Source organism: Lagopus leucura, unplaced genomic scaffold (assembly GCF_019238085.1).
Source record: "Lagopus leucura isolate 7727_CA_CO unplaced genomic scaffold, USGS_WTPT01 Super-Scaffold_100008, whole genome shotgun sequence".
Lineage (NCBI taxonomy): Eukaryota > Metazoa > Chordata > Aves > Galliformes > Phasianidae > Lagopus > Lagopus leucura.
In genome coordinates this window covers 4622167-4644388 of record NW_024962265.1, presented here as the reverse complement: position 1 = coordinate 4644388, position 22222 = coordinate 4622167, and positions in this window count along the sequence as shown.

Here is a 22222-nt window from a genome sequence, read left to right as displayed (position 1 = left end):
AAAACAAGGTTCAGACTAAAATTTATCTTATTCACATTTTATGCCACTCAGAATATTTCTTGAAAGAAAAGATTTGGATTTTTTTTTTTTAAATCATTTTTTATTGTTATTATTTTTTATATTATCTGAGCTGTCCTTATTGGAGCCTCTTGCATTGCGTGAAACACTTCAGTTTCTTAAGCAATAAAAAATAAGTTTGATGACTGGGACACTGAACCAGAAGTTGGTTTCAAGTTTTTAATTCATTAAAGACTCAAAATATTTAGACCAAATAAAAATTTCAGTAGGTACACACCTAGTACCTCAGAGTTAATGGGTAGGTTGTACTCTGCTGGAGATACAGGTGTGGAACTTTATAAGAAACAATGAAATATGGCATCTCCTATAGCTATGAAATGCTTTGCCCATTCTGCCCAGTTACCAGCTGTATCTATTTAATTTGGTACAACTGCTAGCAACTGCTGCTAGAACTCCTTTTTCTTACTAACTTATGCCATTTAATAACATCTGTTGCTCAGTTTGCGCATTGCTAATTTCACTTGCCACAAGTGAATCTACTGTGCAGTAAGAAAAATAAATCATTACATATTTTCAGGTTGCATTTGCTTTCCTGCACACAGGTTTTATAGATTCCAAAGAAAGATTTTTTTATGAAGTATTATGATTTTAAACATACAGAATTACCTCAAACGGATATGAGATGTTCAGTTACATTAAGCCAGATGAGACCAAAGCTAATTCTTGTGTCTCACCCTGCCCTTCCCCCCTTCCCCCCCACAGACACACACACACACACTATAACAAAGATGCACTGACAGTAAGTCACGGGTGTCTACGTACCATAAGCAGGTGAAACAAATAAAATGTGATGTGTTTGATACTTTTGAGACTTGTAAGCCTAAGTCTGTGTGTGCATATATACAAATTAGGCAAGTCTTTTTATTTATTTATTTATTTATTTATTTATTTATTTATTTATTTATTGTGATGAGAAGGGACTCTGCAAGTCCGAAAAGGAACTCAGTTCTGCAATAAAACCTATAAGAAATTTACTGTTGTGAGAGAGGCTCTGTGGACTCTGCAACGAAGCTTAAAGTCTTTCAAGAATAATTATTTATTGCTCTCTTTTTTTCCTTCTTTTGGTTGATACAGTATGGGAGATGCAATAGTGAGATGTGAGGATTTGGCAGCCTGAGCCCAAAACATGAACGTATATTAAAACAGAGGCAGCTGCCAAATGACAAGATGAGAAGGGATGATTGAGGAAGAAAAATGAAGAAGGAAACAAAGATTGAAGCAAAGTCTCTCTTGATGTCAGTGAATGTTTCACTATTAAATATAGGGAGTGCAGAATTTAACCCTACATCTTCTGGTAGATTATATTCCTCCTTTAATATCATTCAAATTGCTACAATAAGGCTTGTATTTGTTCCTTGCTTTTAAGCTCTCTTTTTTTCCTATGCTTGTAATCTCCTTCAAATATGATCGTATTTGCTTTGCTCCCCATTTAGAATTACTAATTTTCTTCAAAAGAGAATATTTTGAGGAAGGGGTTGTTTGGCCTTCTTTCAATATGAAAGATTTAGCAGAAACTTTTAATGCTGCTATTTTGAGATGGGTTTCTCTCACTTGATGTCCACATGTAAAAGTAGGTGTAGGCTCTATATGACTACATCACTAACCATGTACTTTTTGAATACATTCATCCTCATTAAACACTTTATGCTTGCCATGGGAACCTATCTGCTCTGGAAGGCAGCTTTCAACTGTGCCTGGAACCAGGCTTGCATGTCTGGTGTCTATATGGAGATAGCAGCTGATCTGATAAATGTAGTGTTGGAGTCTGTCTTTAATAGAGAATTGAATGGCTTAGGGAATGTTCTCTGTTTATTTTGCTGAACTTAAACTCACTATCCACAAAATGATATGCATGTGCAAACCGCTTGATGAAAATAATTCCACACCTTGTTTCAAGCTGATGAACTGGCTGGGAGAACATGATTTAGATCAGGTCAGAATCATACCAGAGACTTGTCACTTTCTCTCTGGCTATAAGAAAACTCTCTTGCAGATCTGATATGGGGATATGTGTCATGCTAGATCTTTTTCTCCTTTAGATCTATTGTCTCTTGTTGAGATCCTCCATTCCGTTCATCTCTGACATTTAGTCACATTATAAGCACTTTTTTCCTGTTGCATCCATATGTTAAGTGTCAGTTTGGACCATACTATTGAGTTATTGACAGTGAGGTAATCATTCATATTTCCCTTGGGAAGTTTCTGGTTCTTTCTCAAGTTCTCAGAAATATTATGTTAAATACCTTGCAGTGAATAATCTCGGCTCTCTAAGCTATTCCAGCTTGAGTTGTCTGTTACATATCTCTGTTCTCAACTATTATCTACTCTATGTCAAAAACAACCAAACAAAAAACAAATAATGCTTCAAACCAATGAAGGCAAAGGTCCTTTTGTTCACTGTTTCACAGGGAGGTTTCACCTCTTCTCTGAATCACTTGGCAAATGGCTGTGCCAGACTTCACAAAGAACTCAGAATGGGAATTTGAGAACAATTTAACACAGTTCTAAATTCCTAACTTTTTCTTGTTAACCTCACAATAAGCAATAATGTTTAAGTTTAGATGTAAATCTGTATGGCTACCTCCATGCACCAAGTCTCCTCTATTCAGAAGCACCAAATCATAACACTACTATATCAATAATAATCATCTACTGGGCTGAGAGCTTCTAAAGAACTCCATAGAGATTAAAGCAATTAGACTTAGATAATGTGTTCTATTAATATTATTCATTTTGACTATCCATCTTACATGCTGCAAAACTACCAGTGCCATGTACAGCACACAGGTAAAAGATTTAATAAATAAATTAATTAATTAAAATTAAGGGAGGATGTTTGCCAAGTTTCAATGTCATTTTATTTTGTATTATTTTATTTTTAGTAATTGTTGTTGTTGTTGAGCATGGACAGCAAGTATGCATGCTTCTTTGGTATGGAAATCATCGTTAGCATGTGCTATTAATCTTCATTCCATATCACTGCTGTTAATAAACAGTGAATAACTGCAAACACAAATGCACGAAAGACAACAAGATACAGGTAGCTACTACAAAGAATGTGTTTGAGGTAATCACACACAAAATTATTTTTAAATGTTTTTTCTTTTTCTTTCTCCAAAGAGTAGTGCTTTCTACTGTCTTCTTCTTCTTTTTTTTTTTTTAAGTTTTAATTATTTTGAAAACATACCTTTAAATTTAATCGCAAGCACAGATTTTCAGTAAAGGAAATATGCATTTAAAATGTATATTTAAAAGGATGCTTTAAACACCTTTTTCATCTCTCTTAATATAATAAAAATAATGCTTTTTCTTCTGAAGAGATACTCTTCTGGTTAGATAGCACCATAAAATGAAAAGCATGAAGGTTACTAAATAAACTTAAGTCCTCCCAAAAACTGCTTACCTGCACTATTTCTTTGCATTTTCATTTCACAGCAGAATCTTCTTTGGATTTAGAAAGTGAAAGCATGGAAATAGCATGGAAAGCAATTTCTTGCAGCATTTCAGCTCCTTATGGAGAATCCAGAACTAAGCTGGGAACCTATGAATTATCAATTTTGATACAAGAAGTTCAGCCGGCCTAAATTGATGTCACAATTCTCCAGACTTCTAACTGATCCCCAATGCAGTTCATAACATAACATGGCTGAAACAGTCTGTTCTGTACTTTCTGTTTGATTACTTCATACAGCCTTATCTCAAAGAATCAGAACTTGTATACTGGGAATCTTTCTATGTTTCAAATAGTAATTTAATGAAATGATGTTACTAGGTATTTAACTAAGCAGTATTTTCTATGGCTAACTTGTGTCATATTTAAGCAAACTACAGGTTTCAGTTCTGACTTTAAAATTAGTGTAACTGTTTTACTATGAATCATACAAAATATTTTTAACTGTACATCAGTGGCAGTCAAAAGCCCATACATAATCAGCACTCTTTTTCTCTTTTCGTTTTTCTGTCTATTTTTCTTCCTTCCTTCCTTCCTTCCTTCCTTCCTTCCTTCCTTCCTTCCTTCCTTCCTTCCTTTAGTGTTTTTTTTTTTTTGTTTGTTTGTTTGTTTGTTTAAGTTCATTTCTAACCTACAGTTTGGGAGATTTCACTTAGTTTGGTTTTGGTTTCTGTTTCATTTTGGTTTTGTTATTTGTTTCTTTTTTTTTTATGTTTCATTTCTTTTTCTGCCTTTTTTTGTTTGTTCTTCCAACTGCCTGGTTTGCAGCACAAGTTTCAAAGAACTTCCCTAAAAAAAAGTAGTTCTTAAGATGAGGACCTGGTCAAATATTACAGTTTCCTCTGTCATGAATTTGGAAATCAGGAAAACAGATCTGCTTTTCCCAAATCCTTAATTTTCAGTTACTTTCAAACAAGCATTGAAAAAGCTCACAATAGTCCTTCTTTAACAGTGTTAGTTGCTTCTAAAGACATTTCCTAGTGAACTAAACCCAGAACATTGATCCCTACCATGTGGTAGTACAATATGGATACAGCACCATCTTTAAAAATATGAATATGAGCTAGAGAGAAGGGGCAAATGTTCTCATGGGAGCTCATTTCACAGAGGTGAGCCTCATGTTTGTGCCTGGGAAGATAATGAAATAGCTCCTCCTGGGAGATATGTTAAGATATACATGAGACAAGGATGTGATTCGAGACAGCGAGATGACTTCAAAGGGGTAGATTGTGCCTAGCCGATATGGTGGCTACGACTGGAGTAGGTGGAGATTAAATGTTAAATATTGACCAAAAATGGGAGAAAAGGAATTGTGAGATACAGTGGAACCTGAAAATACTAATGGCTTCAGTAATGTTTAACTAAATAAGGGGGAAAAAAAAATGGTAAGCCTCATAAATTTGAGGAACACTGAAATTCCCAAGAAAAATGAAATTTTGGAAAGGGAGAGATTTCATTGGATTGCAAGGAAAAAAAAAAAAGTCCTTTTGAAGGTTTTTAAACTGAGTCGGATATGTAACTATAGTACTTTGTCAGACTGCATTACAAGAGATCAGGTATTGACCAGCATCAAAGTTCCAAAACTGTGAGAAAGGATTGCTGGAAGGCACGGATTTAGATTTAGGGAAAAAGCTCTCACAATGTGCCAAGCTGCAGAAACTCTCAAGGCAGAATTAAAATGTTAAAAGGAAATCTAGTTGCAGCTACTCTCAACAGACTGACCAGCATGAGAGAAAGCTTGAGAAGCAGGAGGTCACAGCAAAGTGAGGTATTTGGATGAGATTCTGGAGAATAAACAGGAAGACATTGTCAAAAAAAAAAAAAAAAAAAAAAAAAAAAAGGTGCTTGAGAAGTGGGAACATGTGCAGACCTAGGAAACATCCAGCATTTAGAAATAAGAAATATACACAACTATTTTGCAAGAGTTTTTAGCCCAGAGCAACAGTAGCAAAAAAGGACATCTCACACCTCACTCATCTGAAGAGCAGAAAGTGACAAGGTTTGCAGGGACAGGTAGTACCTTTCAGAGGGCTAATTTCGCCAGAAAAAATAGACAAGCTCTTGTGCACACCAGGTCTCCATCTAGCAGCATGGAGGAGTTCTGCATGGTGATTGTCTGAAATATGCTGAAACAAAGAATTGTTTTATTTTCATTAAAGATAATAAAATACTTATAAATTATAAACCAAACAAAGCTTTCTGTTGGAAAAAAAATGAATGGAAAATGTAAATATGTAGAAGAAAGATGAGTAATTGAGAACACATAGCATGAAACTAATTCTGAATAAAAGATTATGTGATCTGAAGTTTATCTCTAAGTGGAACTGTTCAGGTCTGTTAGAGTTACAGGAGTAAAAGAAATATTGTGTTTAAAAACATACTTAGTCCAAGTTTGATTCAGAGAGCGTACAGGTTGGAGAAACCTAGAAAATGTAATGTAAATATAAGAAACAATTATCCAGCCTCGGAAACAGTGTGGAATTAATTTGCAAGGACTGTAGTGAAGGATGAAATGTTGCAGAAAATCTTTAAGTCTATCCTTGTTGGATGGCTTAGGAATTACAAAATATGTCCACTGCATCTTACTCATTCAAATGGGATTTTCTGTAGCTGATGATGCAGTACTTAAGGGTATCAGATCACAAGCTCCAAAGGCTGCCACCTGGTGTGATTCATTATTAGAGAGAAATGTCTAATATCATAAAAATGACCAAGTGTTTTGCTGAGTTATAGATTGCTGTACTTCGTGACTGAAGGCTCATTCTCACAAACACAAAGGATTCTGAACCACTAGGGCTAACAGAGATCCCCAGTATGTTATTCAGAGAAAAACCTCCTTACCCCTGCACCTAGGGATGTCCCCAGAGAACATCAAGCTCATAGTCTGGTAGTGACACCCATCAAAAGTCAACAGGAGCAACTCCTGGATCATCTTGCAGACCGATGGGATTTACTGCCTTGGGGTATGGGGCTCCAATGCAGAGCACGAGCATCTTGGGGGTTATACAAGACTTATTATGGAATAGAAAACTACACTTCAATATTGAATTATTATTTCCAATAACCTGATGTTGTATTATTGAATTTATCTTCAAATCATGTCACAGGCAGAGGCAGAGATGTATTTAGCAAACAGTGTATTCTAGAAATTACTATAATAGGTAATGGTCTGCAGTTTGACAGAAGGAACTTCAAAGCATTAGGGAATTATGGATTCAAAAGTGGAAAGAGACATCCCAAATATACTCATTAAAATACTTGGAAAACAAAACAAAACAAAAGAATGGTTCTGATTAAGCCTCTAGCATCTCACAAACTCTGCTTTTGAAGTCTGCAGTGAAAGGTTCTTTTGAGAGGAATAATTTTTTCCTGTTTTCTTTCCACCCGTGACAGAAGGCGGGTGGGTCTTTCACCATGCAAAGAAATGGATAAAAAGCCACACTGAACCCATCTTATATGCAGCTAAAATGCCTGTGAGGTGCAGCTGCCATGCAGAGCAGTACACTGCAGTTTCAGGATGGTGATTTCTCCTTTCTCCCATGAACTACTAATTACCAGCAGCCCTGTCCTTCAAGGGCTTGAAGGACAGGGCCCAGAAATGAGCATCCACTAAGGTGCCAGAGATGATGAAGAGAGAGGAGGCAAAGTGAACCAGGTCTGATGGTCTTAATGGTCATTGCTAGAACAATGCCTTTATCTGCTCTATTCTAAAACGGAAACAAAAAAGAGTGGAATTGAATGAAGATGGCACTGTCCCTAAAATAGAGCTGTAAGAACAGACTGAGATGGTAACATAGAAAAAAAAGTCCTTTTAATGTTATAAATTCAGCATACATTTTTCATTTTATTTTTATTATATATATATATATATATATAAATCCTAAAACATTTAAATTCATTCTTACTAGGAGTATTGGGTTTTAAAGCAATTTTGAAAGCAGACTTTCTAACTGGGAGAAGCTTGTAAACGTTCCCATGGAAATCAAGGCAAGGTAGCCAGTTTGGCAAGTGAGCGGCTCTGCTGAGCCAGAGTGGATTTTGGCATCTTCTGGGGAAAAATGTGATCAAAAACTACATATCTGAAGAGCAGCAGCACCACGGGGGTGGTGGAAAGGAATGGGTTAAGAAAACAGAATATTAAAGCAAGCAGTGTATCAGCAAGTGGAAGGAGTGAGGAGTTCTAAGACAGAAAATGAGGAAAAAATTGTGATAAAACTGAGGAAATGAAGGCTCTGATTTCTTTTTCAGTGTGGAGGTGAAACAAAGCTTCTATGAAGTAGTTGAACAGGCCATTGGTCTGTAGCTGCTCTGTGCTTGGCATAAAAACAATGACAGGACTTGGCTGTGCTGTTTGATGTTGTAATAGCTCAGAATCTTCTTAGCCACAGAAGAACGAACATCAGTTTTATTTTCATTCCTTTTCGTCCTTTCTTGGAGTCTTTTCTCCCTTGCTGAGAACCAATAGACCATAAACCAGAAAAGCCATGTGAGCCCTCCTCTCACTCCAGTCCCTTAGATCAAACCATTCTGAATTAAATAGCACCTAGAGCCAAACCATTGCTCATTTGGAGAGCATGAAAAGAAATTCACCTGAGGAGAAGCCCTTGTGAACCTATTGAGCCCACACCTATTTTATTTCTCCTGCCACTCTTTCATGCTGCTGCCTCTCGGTTCCACCCTCTCCCCTTGAATGTCTTGAGCAAAAGGGTGGAAGAACCTGTCATTTCCAGAAAACCTTGCAGAAATACTAAAAGGAGAGGGGGAGGGAATTCTGGCAGCTGCAGTGCCTCCCATTTCCATCCCTCCCACTTCTGTGTTCCTCTCCCAGCCTGACAGATTGCACAGGAGAAGAAAACAAAGAAGGAGTTTTCCACCCTCCATGGCACCTTCTCTGTCATCCTTGTAGGAGGAGGTTATTAGAGGGAGAAATTGTGCAAATCCTAATGAGCAAAACAAAGCTATAGAAAGACAAGAGGGCAAACAGAATGGGGAGGAGAAAGGGTGGGGAGAAGTTAAATAGCCTATTGTATGAAGAAGAAAAGAAAATTGATAGAATCACATGGAGAGAATAAAAAAGCCTCAAGCAGGGAGGTGCTTAAGAGCCAGAGTTTTGTCAAACAAAGTGATCTACAAAGGCATATAGAAATCCACCCTCTGCATTTTTAGCCCTGTTTCATTTCACCCTGTCTTGGGGACAGTGCAGAACTTATTGAGTTACCGAGTATCTCTGTCTTCATTTTTATTTTCAGCACAAGTGCGTTTGTGGAGAGAGGGAAGATTTAAAAATGAATGCTGTGCCTTGTTTTCAGTGGATACAGCTAAGATAATGAGTAGCTTATGAATAAAATGAACCTAAAATCTTCTATTTGGGTGAACAATGGTATGATTAAACTAAATTTGAGTGAGCATTGATGTGATTAAACTCTTTACACATCCCAAAACAGTATGGTCCCACATAGATTGCTCAATGGGATCCATCCTTGAGCTGGGCATGGGCATTCTCCATCAATGTGAATGGGTCAAAAATGGAGTGGGGAATATCCCTAGCCAAAATGGTTACTTTGGAACTTCTTTCAGGGTACTCTGTTATTTTTTTGTACTGAAGTGATGAGTGTCAACTGCAGTGCAGATCACAGCAAAAAAGGTAACAATACTCCAAGGAATGGAAATAGAAATTATTAAGAAGTGAAAATCAGAGGGTTTAAGAGAAGTCAGGGTGACCTGATATGCCTGAATTACAAAAGAACAAGAAGCTGCAGAGCCAATAGCTGTAAATCTCACAGATAGCTGAAGCTGTAAGGATTATTTTCCAAAGGAAAAGAGGAAAATGATGAAACATACATAAGTTAGTCCTACCTGAACAGTATCACAACTCTGAAACTATTCTCAAAGGAAAAGAAAGATAATTAAAAATATACAGAAAAATGGATACAGGGTAAAGACACTATCTGGGAAGCCAAGTAGTCAATCCTGTTGGAGCAGTCTGATTGATTTTCATTGATGAAAACAAAAGAAAACAAGAAAAAAATATTTCCACAGCAAAATAACACAAAATTCAGCAAAGCAGTGAAGTATAAAACAGGAATACATTGTACTGGGAAGAGGACAGAGGTATGTGGGTTTGCCATAGATCAGTTAACCAATGGGACTGCAAAATGTACTGCTGAGTCCGGAATCTATCAGCTGGAAGGAAGGCTGATGGAGGAGTCCTGGGAGCAATGCTACTTAATACTTTCACTAACAATCCTGGCATGGAAAGTGAAAGAAGATTAATAAAGCTTGGAGGTGATACAGAGATGTTCAGAGCATCTGCTAACAGCAACTGGATGTCTAAATACTGGTGTAATAGAAATTGGATGAAATTCAATAGCACAGAGGGCAAGTGCATGTGTCTGGGGACCAATAACAAAAATTCTTCTGTAAATGCAGTGCTTGGTTAAAAATGACCAGGGAGGAGAAGGATTTTGTTGGATATACTTACTTATACAAGGTTGTAAGTTGATGTGACCACAAAAAAAAAAAAAAAAAAAAAAAGTAACTCAAACATTTGTTAGGTAATTCCTTTGAACAAGGCGCTGCTGAACTTTAGCAGTGTTCTCAAAAAGAAGTATACAAGAAATATACTTCCCAGTTACAGGAACAGTGTGGAAATCTGAGGATACTTAGGCCTGGGAAAAGCTTTTTGAGTAAGTGAGTACCCAGACATCCTGGATCTTACTAGTTTTCTCTAAAACTGTTTTAATAACAGCTAATCTTGTATAAACTCTTGTAAAAAAAAAAAAAAAAAAAAAAAAAAAAAAAAAAAAAGAGTTAATTATGCAACATAAGTGTCTGGATAAAATCTAATCTAATGGTTTGAATTTGGGAAGCTGTGTTTCCTACAGTACAGAACAACTAGCAGGTCTTGGGACCCTTGAGTCTTTTCCCTCTCAGTGTCTACTGTTGGACTATGGATAAGTTATTCTGTTTTGGTCAGGATTTCACATATGTGAAGTGGAAACAATGATACTTTATCACCAAGGTAAACATTTTTGAGATTCGTTGCTAAAGGGTAACATCTTAGGTGTTGTTACTTCTGTCAAAAAAGCAAGTATCTCAGTTATGTCCAGAGAATGTACTGCAACATTTACTTAAAACATCTGAAAGTCTTTATGTCTTTACCTTGCTTCTTGTCTAGCAATCAGGACACTACCCTTGTATATATCTGTATCCATCTGGGCCAACAAAACAGGTCTGTGGCTTGAAAATGACCTGCAATCATCAAGCAGCCTACAGCTTTCTCCCTCATGTAGTTTTGGCCTTTGCAAACTAACATTTTCCCAGATGATATCCAGTTGTCTGAGGGATAGTATGTCAATGGGACCGGTCCCCATCAGCTTGATATCAGTTTGGCTATAACTGCTCTATTGTGTGGGAACAAAAACAGTCTATCTGTATGATCACAGTGTGCATGCTTTGTCTTAATATCAGAGAATAGTCCCTTCACTGTTTCGTTCAGATATGTAGATACTTGCACAAAATCCAGTAGTTGATGTCCTCAGACAGCAGTGTCTTGATAACATATCTCAAATCCTCTACTGTGTTTCCCTCACTTTGTAAGGGGCTGGCAGACGTAATGCACCAGTGAGTGTGTGATGTTCAGCTACTACGTCTACAGGAAACTAAATGTCAATATTGCAATACTGTATGCAATATATGTCTAAAGAAACCTTTAAAAAGTATGAGGAATTCAGAAAAGAGAGACCAATGTCAAAAATCTCCTATATTCTTTATGCAGGTGAGGTGGTGTTTAATGCTAGCTTCAAGCAAGAGACCACTTGCCTAATTACCAAAAAAAGTGAAAACAGCTGCTGCTATAGACTTCAAGTTAGAGGCAAATGGTGAACTGAGGCTTGGAGAAGTTAAGTGGTTTGCCTTAGGCCACAGAGGGAAGTAGTGTCAGACCCAAGATTAGAAATCAAAAGTTTTCCTCATACATTTCTAAGCTCAGATCACAGAACTGCACCATCTGGACATTCATAGATAAATATTGAGGTCTGTCTGTCATTCCTATCTCTAAAATAATCTCCTATCTTCTTGCAGTTTCCCATAATTTCCCAGCAAAAGCTATTTTATTTATGTGCAGTTTCTTACACATCTAATATTTCAGAAAAAAAAATATTTTAGATTAATGCGGTGCCACAAACAGTGGAAAAAAATTATATGCCAACAAATAAGGATTTGCTTATTTTGAACCATCAAACCAAAGCTGTTTGGTGCAAAAAGACTATACAGGACTCATCAGCAAGTTACCTCCAGCTGGTTAATGAAGTAGCATTTTTTGAAAGAAGTGAGCCGCAAAATTTTTGTGCTGCACTAATGTAGCACAGAACAGCCACAAAAAACAAATGAACATCACAACAACCAACCAACCAACCAAAAAAAAAAAAACACACGACAAAATCCCACAGAAAAAATAAATGAATAAATAAATAAATCCACAGTACTCCTAATACATAACTGCAGTACAAAATAAACTCAGAAGTAATGCTACCTCAAAAAACTCTCCAGAGTAACACAACATTTTTATCCCTATTGTCACTGTCAAGGACTTCACAGTTCCAAAACAACATAACAAACTCACATGAAAAAGATCTAAATCAGCTTTGGACTTGGCTTCTCAAGGTTTCTGCTCTAATTTTGCTTGAGATCGACATGCTCCAGCTTCTCTCAGAGCAATAGGCACTGGCAGCCTTTTGTTATACAACATTTACCAGAACTCCTTCACTGACCATTGAGATTATTTTTCTTTTTACCTCATGACTTGCATGCTGACATGGGATGGCAAAAACTTTTGTAAACAAATTAATTTTTAACCCTGTTCTTACTAATGGGGGATTTCTTTTAATATCCTGCTTGGATAAAAAGGGAGATCAGCTCATATCTCCATGAAACTTATGGATCTGGAGAAAAGAGAAGAAAGATTTAACATTAGCAATTTTGGCATAAAAATACTCTGGTTACTGTAATTCAGTTCATTACATGGCATATATATACTACAGATCCTGCTCTCATCTAGTGCAGACCATAGAACTATGTAACTTCAAAAATCATACAGTGTTCAGCACAGCGCAGGTTAGATGTGATAAATTGATTGCTGGTGTCAGGATCTCCCCACACTGGAGAAATAGCCAGTGACAGCCTGGCAAATGTGACAACACAGCAGGCTCCCTGAGACAGACGGAAGGATGCAGCTGGAGAAACCAATGCGATTTTGCAGGTCTCTATGATCCTATCTGGCTAATGGATTCCCAGGTTGCTTGTCTGGATGCGAGAGGCATACTAGCTCTAAATGTATTCCTCATTTGGGCAAATGCAGGCACACCTGCAAGCACATATACACGCCATGTTTGATAAACACAGATACATAAACCCAAGTTCCAGAATGTAATCTCAATGCAGTAAAGTGCTTAATCAACTCCTGTTGCAGTATAAGGATATTGCTTAAGAATTTTCCAAAACTGTGTCTAGTACATGCATCATTATCACCGTGGTCAGTCTTTCTATTGATTTCAATAAGCTTTAGGAGAGTTCCTTGATGTCAATATTCTCAATCTACCTCCCGAGATGACATTGCAAAAACAAAGCATACAGATTTCTTCTCTCCCACAGCTCTCGAGAGACAAGTTCAGCCAATCACTGGATCACAAACACTGGCACACAATTTTCTGGTAACAAATTCAATGAGCTAAAGTGTTTTGTGAGTCAGAAAAGTGAAGTATAAAAGAAAAAAGCTCCTAAACCCCACATATATATATATATATATATGCACATATATGCCTCATCCTTCCAGAAGGACATTTTTAAGCTGCTACAACGTTTTATAAAATTGCTCTTATTGTTCCAGCATTTTACAGACACACAAATACTTCTTTTCAGGTGTGGGAAAAATAAGTTAAACAAACAAACAAAAAAGCTGGATATGTCAGTGTTTATGTTACATGGCTTAGTTTCAAATGGATTCACTTCACACCTAGCTTGAACACTTAGAATATTTTTAATGCTCTAAAGATGCTCTGTGATAGAAGAATGATACATAGGTGCCTGCCTGTGACAACGTGTTAGTAATTCCTCTAGGTATCACTACACATGTTAATGTTGCATTCTGTGGCAACAGTCCCTCAGAGGATATTTAGGATGTAGGTACCTGTTAGGAGATTTGTATACTTTGGCTCCTTTTATGATTGCAGGGGTGAGAAAGCCTTCTCCGGAGAGCAGTTCTGAGGAGAAACGTTGTTTAAGCACCCTGAATGCATTAGCAAAATCATTCACAGCAAAAACATTAAAGAATATTCTGAATTGCAGCTGTAATTTGAAGTACTGCAGTGCAGTGCTAAAGCATACAAAGGTGAGACAAAGCTTTTCTCTTATTCCTGGACTAAATCTCTACTACTCTTGAGCATGTCATGTGATCTTCAATAATTGCGTGGAATACTGACAGTCTGGGCTTTTAAGAAAGTTGTTTTAAGGATTTAAGCTATTGTCTGTGAAACGTTTCATAAAGTGCTGGAGTGTAGTTAGGATGATAAGCCTCATGATTCACATAAAATGTCTCTGTCTCATAGCATCCATTCTAGAATGACAAAAGGCAGAACTGAAGCTGCCTGAATCTCTCATTTGAACTTCCATCTGCAACGTGCTCTAAGAAGCTGTAGCTTAATCTGATGCTTCATCTTTCTTCAGAGAAAATATTTATCCACTGCCTACTACTGAATGCATACTGATCCGTCTTGAGGAACACAGCCCATTTTTTACAAGGAAAAAAATACTCACCCTCTGCAAGAGCATTTGTTTGTAAGCAGTAGGTCTGCTGTCACCTTCAAGATACAGAAAATCTTGCTTCAACACAAATGAAAATCAAGTCATTTCCTAAATGTCTAGGTCAAGACTGTGAGCTCTTTGTAAACATGTATAGAGTTTCTTGGGTCTGCAAGACTCAGCACAGAAGTTTTTCTACTTATGAAGAGTTCGAAAGGCAAAAATCACAGTGAAAAAGGTGGTGGAAATGCTTAGGAATTCAGTGATGCTTGAGCAGTGCCTAGGGGTGCTGATTGACTCTTTGATCCCTCTGTACTCAGCTCTGGTGAGGCTGTTCTTCAAGTATTGTATTCAATTCTGGGTCCCTCACTACAAGAAAGATATTGAGGCCCAGGAGCATGTCAGTGAAGGACAACAAAGCTGTGAAATGTCTGGAGCATAACAACTCATGGGGAGCAGCTGAGGGAACTGAGATTCTTGAGTCTGGAGCAGGCTCAGGGGGGACCTCATCACTCTCTACAGCTCCCTAAAAGGAAGTTGTGGTGAGAGGAGTTGGAATCTTCTCCCAGGTGACAGAGATAGGACGAGAGGGAATGGCCTTAAGTTGTGCCAGTGGAGCTTCTTGTTGGATAATAGGGAAAGCTTCTCAACAAGGTTGGTAATGCACTGGCACAGGCTGCTCAGGGAGGTGGTGGAGTCACTGTCACTGGAGGAGTTCAAGAAATATTTAGGTGTGGTACTGAAGGGCATGGTTATTGGGCAATGTTAGTGGCAGGGGGACAGTTAGATTAGGTGGTCTTTTCCAATCTTAATGATTCTAAGGCCTCACCTGTTATAAGCATTTTATAATTGTTAGGCTATGTCTCTACGATTTTAATAATTTTACTTTGTACACTGTAGTTTCCTTGTGTAAGAGCTTACAGGCACAAGCATTTCTGATGTGTAAATAAGCAGGATAGAATGAGGGTGGGATAAAAAATTTAAATGAAGAGTAAAATCTTCCATAAATCACATTTAAAAAAAAAAATAAAAAAAAGAAATCTGACAAACATACACAATTGGAAAAAAAATGGATATGCTACTAAATGAGAAGCACTGAGAAATGCATTAGAAAATGTTGCTAAATCAAGTATGTCTCTCACTGAACCATATATCATCATCCACTAAAACAATCTAATGTGGTAAATGACATACATCACCTGCTGATTGAAACACATCACCTAGTAAAATGATAATCAATCTGTGTGTATGAAAAGTAACTCTTCTGCTAATAAATTAAAGGCAGAACATGCTAAAGCTGATGCAGCATATACTGAATTATGCACAGTGAGGACTGAACTCATTTTACCATCTACTGAATCTGAAACATGAAGTACTGAAAGTGATGCAGCCCATCAGACACATCAGCTTTCTGGGAAATGCCAATCATGGGAGCAGGCTGGAGCTGCTGTCAGAAAATGTTTCGGTCAACAACTGCTCTGAGTAACAGCCATTTGCTACAGCTGATGGCAAAGGTTCAGGAGTGGGGCACAACTGCCAAGATCTCAAATATCTGGGGTTTGATACATGTGGCTCTCTGGGTATTAGCTGTAGAGGGAGAGTTGTAAAAAGATCAATTCTTTAGAGCCACCTATTATATCTTCTAGCTTGCTGAAGAGCAATGGTGGGATGAACAATTGCATTCTCCTAATTTTCTCAAAACAAGAGGTTCATCAAGTAACATTTGTGTCACTTGTATACAAATTTTGCCTCTTCCAACATCTTTTGCAACTGATGTATACCTGTACATATAATAAAGAAAAAAAAAAAAAGAATTTTTTTCTTTAAAAATAATGAAATACAGTGATATTTCACTGCAGCAAATTGAATGCCAAACAGTTTTTGGAAGGAAACCAGAAGATTTGTAACTGTTGGCAAGTAGGATGTCACATGCCTGTGCTCAACAACAGCAAAGGCAACCTGTCAAGCAGACCCTTTTTTCATGCGATATATCCCAGAGAGAGAGAAAAAAAGAAGGTTCTGTGGACTGTTTTACTATTTATGTTAGTTAGTGGCCAGTTCTGTTAAGCTTTTAGTTAACTATTTGCTTTGCTTGTAGATACGTAATGGATGTATAACATTGGTCATTGGAACAAGCTAACTAGGACTGTGTTTCCCCCGATAACAAATCCTTTTAAGTGTAAGTCAGAGACTATCCAGAAATCTCTGACATTGACCACTTAACTGATCAGTTAAGCTGGAAATATTGGGGCTATCATTTGCTGAGAGAGAAATTCCAAGATCCCAAATTACAAAAAAGAGAGGTTCCAACAAGAGCGCAAGGTGTCTGTGTAATGAGCCTGCACAGGGATGTCCCCAAGGCCTCTAATTAAAACTAATACTGGAAGTTTCATCAAAGTAAATTAAGAGTAACTCCAGTGAAGTGGGAGATGCTGAAGGGATGCGATAACCTTGAATTAATTTACATTTTAAGATAGACCTGAAGGACTAAAACAAAGATGCTTGGTTCTATTGAGCAAGGAGGGCATATTTTAAAGGAGTTTTGTTTTTTGGATATTCACACAAGAGCCTAATCAGACTTCTGACATCTGTCACATTAACCTAGAAGTCTCAGCATAAAAGCCGTCTACTCTTCAGATGAAATATAACTGGTAGGGAAGTTGATCCTTCCAGAACGAGGAAGATTCCTTTAAGGATTATGACTCCACCTGTGGTTTATAGGGCAGTTTGTTCTTCCCAAAGCCTCAGCACCAACCTGGCAATGTTCAAGACAGGCAAGAGGCTGAAATATGTGACTGAAGGAGGTGTTCAGCATCTGAAGAAATTTGACAAGTAATGAAGGAGTCACCTTTACCTTGTGATTTTATTCTGTTTTAATTGTTGCTTTATTTTTGCAGTAGAAATTCGAAGGGACAAATAATGGGAGGATACAGTTGCAACTAATTTTCAGGCACAGTTTAGTGGGATTTGAAGTAGTCAGGCACCAAACTCCCACAGTGAAAACAAGATGATAAATGTCTTTGAAATATTAGATTTGAGGCTTTTTTTAAGCATACCCACTGGCCCAGTCTCTAGAATAGAAGAAGCTGTGAAGGAAACTGAGGCCCTCCAAGCCCTAGTCTTCTTCGTTGTCTTTTCTGAACCCAGAGGAGATGTGCCTGCACATCATATACATCTCCTACAGCTTCAGCTCTGTTGCTCGGTGAGTGCATGACAGTGGGAGGATGGGAAATATAGGTCTGCCCCAAATTACAGGAAGACACAATGTGAAAAGGTGGACAAAAAGGATGATTTTCTTTCAGGAAGGTGAAATATAACCTAGATAATTAGTCTATGGTTCAGTCTTGCTGACTGGTAATGAGGAAGGACTCAGCACCTTCCAGGACTGAGCCCAGAAAGAGCATCAGGAGTCAAGCAAATGAATGAACCAGATTATACAGTTCAATTTATCTGAGAGCTAGACACATTCTTGGTAACACAGAAACGGATTTACAACTTTTAACGAGCAGCACTCTGTAAAAATAAAATGACTTCAAACACAGCATTAAAGCTTTCCTCCAAAAAGGTCTAATGTAAATTTGATATGGAGCACACTACCGTATGTGCATTTGTTATTTGCATTTGTTATTTTATTAAAAAGCAGGGCCTAATCAGGACTTCCTATTTCTGGGGAGAAAGAGAATGGGATTAAATATGAAATAACAGTTGCATGAGGATTCTTACCCACTCAGGAGGTTTCTGTCATTTTCTACAGATTTATATATTCAATGTTTTTTCCCCATCATAATTACTTAACACATATTAAAAGCACATAAACACAAGGGCATTCATTACGGTGTATGGGAGAGATACTCTTCTCAGCATTGGTCCAGTTTTGCTCACATTGTAGATGAATCCTAAATGTCCCACATGGACATGCAGAGATGGCATTAGGAAAGCCTAATTAGGAAAGCCAGATGGAATTCAACTTGGCAAGGGATATTAAAAAAAAAAACAAGAAGGGTTTCTACAGGTACATTGGCCAGAAGAGGCAGGACAAGGACAGCATACTTTCTTTGGTAAATGAGAAGAGAGAACTGTCTACAACAGCTATGGATAAGGCTGAGGTATTAAAAGAGTTTTTTGCCTCAATCCTCACTGGCAGACAGGATTCTTGTATTTTTCATGTCCCTGAAACCTGCATTCCTTAGCCTCTAGGTAGGTACTGGGGGAGTAAATCCCCCCCAGCTGTAAAGGCAGAGCAAATCCAAGACTGCCTCATGAAACTTAATGTATACAAGTCTATGAGGCTGGATGACATGCATCCCAGGTTCCTAAAGAAGAAGCCTGATGTGGTTGCTGAGCCATTTTCAGTTGGGTGATGTCCCTGGGGACTGGAAAAAAGGAAGCATCACTCCACTTTGCAAGAAAGGGAGGAAGAAGGACCGAGGGAACTACAGGCCAGTTGCCTCTGTGCCTGGGAATATCGTGGAACAGATCCTCCTGGATGACATATTGAGGCACATGTGAGATGATCGGGTGATTTGAGACAGCCAGCATGGCTTTACCAAGGGCAGATCTTGCCTGACCAATCTGGTGGCCTTCTATGATGGAGTGATGACATCAATGGACAAAGGAAAGGTGACCAATGTCATCTACAAGGTCTTGCACATGTCACCTACAAGGTCATGTGCAAGGCCTTTGTCATGGTCCCTGACCTCATCCTCATCTCTAAATTGGAGAGATACAGACTTGAGGAATGGATTATTCTTTGGATAATGAAATGGTTGGAAAGGAAATGGTTGGAAGTCCATAAACAGAGGGTTGTGGTGAATGGCACTATGTCCAGGTGGAGGCCAGTGATGAACAGTGTCCCCCAGGGTTCTGTCTTGAGACTGATGCTGTTCAATATCTTCATCAATGACATTGAAGACTGGTTTGAGTGCATCCTCAGCAAGTTTGTCAATGTCACCAAGCTGTGTAGTGTGGTTAACACCTTTGAAGGAAGAGGCACCATCCAGAGGGATCTTGAGAAACTTGAAAAGTGGATCCATGTGAACCTAGTGAGATTTAACATAGGGAACTTCAAACTTTTACCTTGGGTAAATTAATTCCAGATACATGTACAGTCTGGGAGAAGAATTCCTTGAGTGTAGCCCCGCGGTGAAGGACCTGGGGATCTTAGTGGATGAAAAACTGAATATGAGCTAGCAGTGCTTGGCTCAGAAAACCAATGATATCCTAGGCTCCATCAGAAGAAGGGTGACCAGCAGGGACAGGAGGATGTTTGTCGCTCTCTATTCTGCCTTCATGAGGCCCCACCTGGATTATAAAAAGGAAGGGAATCAAATTTTTAATTGGATAGAAAATGAAAGAAAAAGAGGGAATAGTTCTAAGCTCAATGAGGGAAGGTTTAAATTTGATGTCAGGAGGAAGTTCTTCACAGAGAGAGTGCTGAGTGAGGTGCTGGAACAGCGCTGCCCTGACAGACTATGAATGATTCATCCCTGAAGGTGTTCAAGATCAGATTGAATGGGGCCCTTGGCAACCTGATTTAGTACCAAATCTGAAGGTTGGTGACCCTGCCGGTGGCAGGGTGATTGGAACTTGATCATCCTTGGGGTCTCTTCCAATCTAATGATTCTGTGATTCTGTGATGTCAGGGGAGTTAAGATTCTGAAAACACTGCTCTTTTTAAAAAAGCACAAAGCAGAAAATTTGTAAAAAAATACAGATTTCCAGTAAGCCAGAGATGAGGTCTAGAATCAAATAAATGTCATCATAAGGTGTCCACTATCAGGGAAATTATTTTTGGTGGCAAAAATCAGGACACACAGTCAGATGGACCACTAGCCTTCCCAAGACCAATCACGCACTAATTTTGAAGAGTTCTTTATCATGTCTCTTATTCGTCTTCCTATTTCCCTCTTATTGTGCCCACACAGAGGACTTCTAAACCTCAGCATGAACCTGATAGTATGTTCTCTTTTATTCATATTTCTGCAGAAGCAAATAGCAGCAGTTATTAGCAGCTTGTGACTGTATGCAATATGAAGCTTTGCAGCACCTAATTGCACTGGAATACACAGCTCAGGCAGATGAGAATCACAGAAACCATGCTCAATATATGAAAAAAGCATCATCTCATTCAGCCTGGTTAAGGGAGTGGTCAGGTTTGAAGCTCAAAGTCTTTTCCCTGGCAGAGGCAGTTTGGAGCTTAGCTAATCACTAGATCCCATGGCTTAGGTTTCTCACATTTAAAAGCCATTGCAGTGTTAAATCATTTTATTTATCCCATATCCCACCCACTGCTCTCAGACAGCTGGGTTTAATTAATCAATCATTTGACAATACCATACACAAATTATATTTTATGGCCCAAAAGCTGATTGGTTCCTCCAGTTTCCCGCATAACACAAAATTATACACAACAATTCTTGTGTTAAGAATAATCAGTGTTGAGCTAGAGAGAATCTTTCAGAAAGATAGTGGTGTTCGATTTTAAAGTCTTCAATGGGGGGAAAAGCTAATGCTTTCCCTAGGTAGACATTCTGGTGACTAATTAGGTTTGTTGTTATCTTGCCCTTCCTCTGTTGCCTCTGTCTTACTTCTATATCTAGCCCTGGGACTTGGCTGTACCTTGAATATGAGATAAAATTTATATTTACAGAGGCTGTCCTATAGCACTGATCCTTGAAGTGCAAATTTTGTCACCTTCTCTGTGAATGCACAAATGTTGTATGAGGTCTTAGGATATCACTTTTGCCATTGTGAGCAAAGGTTACTTGTTGGTGAGAAGTACTGGAAAATGGATTATTTGGCCCTTTTATGTTCCTCTCCTAAACCTGAAAACCATAGACAGCATGAAGTGTGGCATACTCAGCCTCACTTAGTTAACAGTGTCCAGTCCAGCTGGCTCAAAAAGGAAAGCCAAAATTGCACACAAATATACACTATATACGCACTATAATTTGTGTTGAAAATCTAAAATCTGATTAGGCAAGGAATCAGAGGATTTTCATTTATTTATTTATTTATTTTTGATGGACCAAAAACAACTAAAAATATGCCTTGGTTGCACATTTAACATTTGGGCTTTATGTTAATTACCCTTTCTTGAACAAACTAAAAGAGAATACATTGATGTGGCAAGTTTAATGGCATGTAACTGAAAAAAAAGTAAAACCAATTATTTCTTTCTACCTTTTCACAATGCATTTAAAATAAGAGGATAAACTTAACTGAGCACACTGGTGAAAAACAAACAAACAAACAAACAAACGACAACAACAAAAGAAAGACCCATATTTCTCTGCTGAAAAATTGTTTGGTCATTCTGGAATTACATTCAGGTGGGTGGAAATGAAGGTAACACCAGCATTAGTTTACAATTTATAAGAGGTTTCAGAGTGAAATCCAGCATATCTTGTGCTGGAGTCCAAATGTACTCACTCAAATTGTCCATTTCAATTTAATTTTATGAAGCTTTGCAACTGCCTATCAACATTTGGTAAGACAAGACTGTTTCCCGAAGAGTGCCCTAAATGTTTTGGAATCAGTCCTTTATTAATGGCATTTTAATAACAACAGATTCACTTGCTACAAATTAAAACCTTTATCATTCATTGAAAAACAAAATACATTTCTTCCTCATGCAGATATCAGATGAATGCTCTTGGGGTACTTAAATACCACAGTGGCCCCCAATCTGGTAAGTTAGGGAGAAATTGGACTCATCAGAATAATAATTGTGAAAAAAAGTTATTCATTTATTATTTGTATGCTAATAGCATCTAGATATTTGAACAAGGGATCCACTATTTGGTTCCTGCTTGACAGAGTGACAGCATGTCTGTCTGCAAAAGACAGTGTGGTTTTACCATGTTAGCAAACCATCACAATAGATTCAAGTTTTGC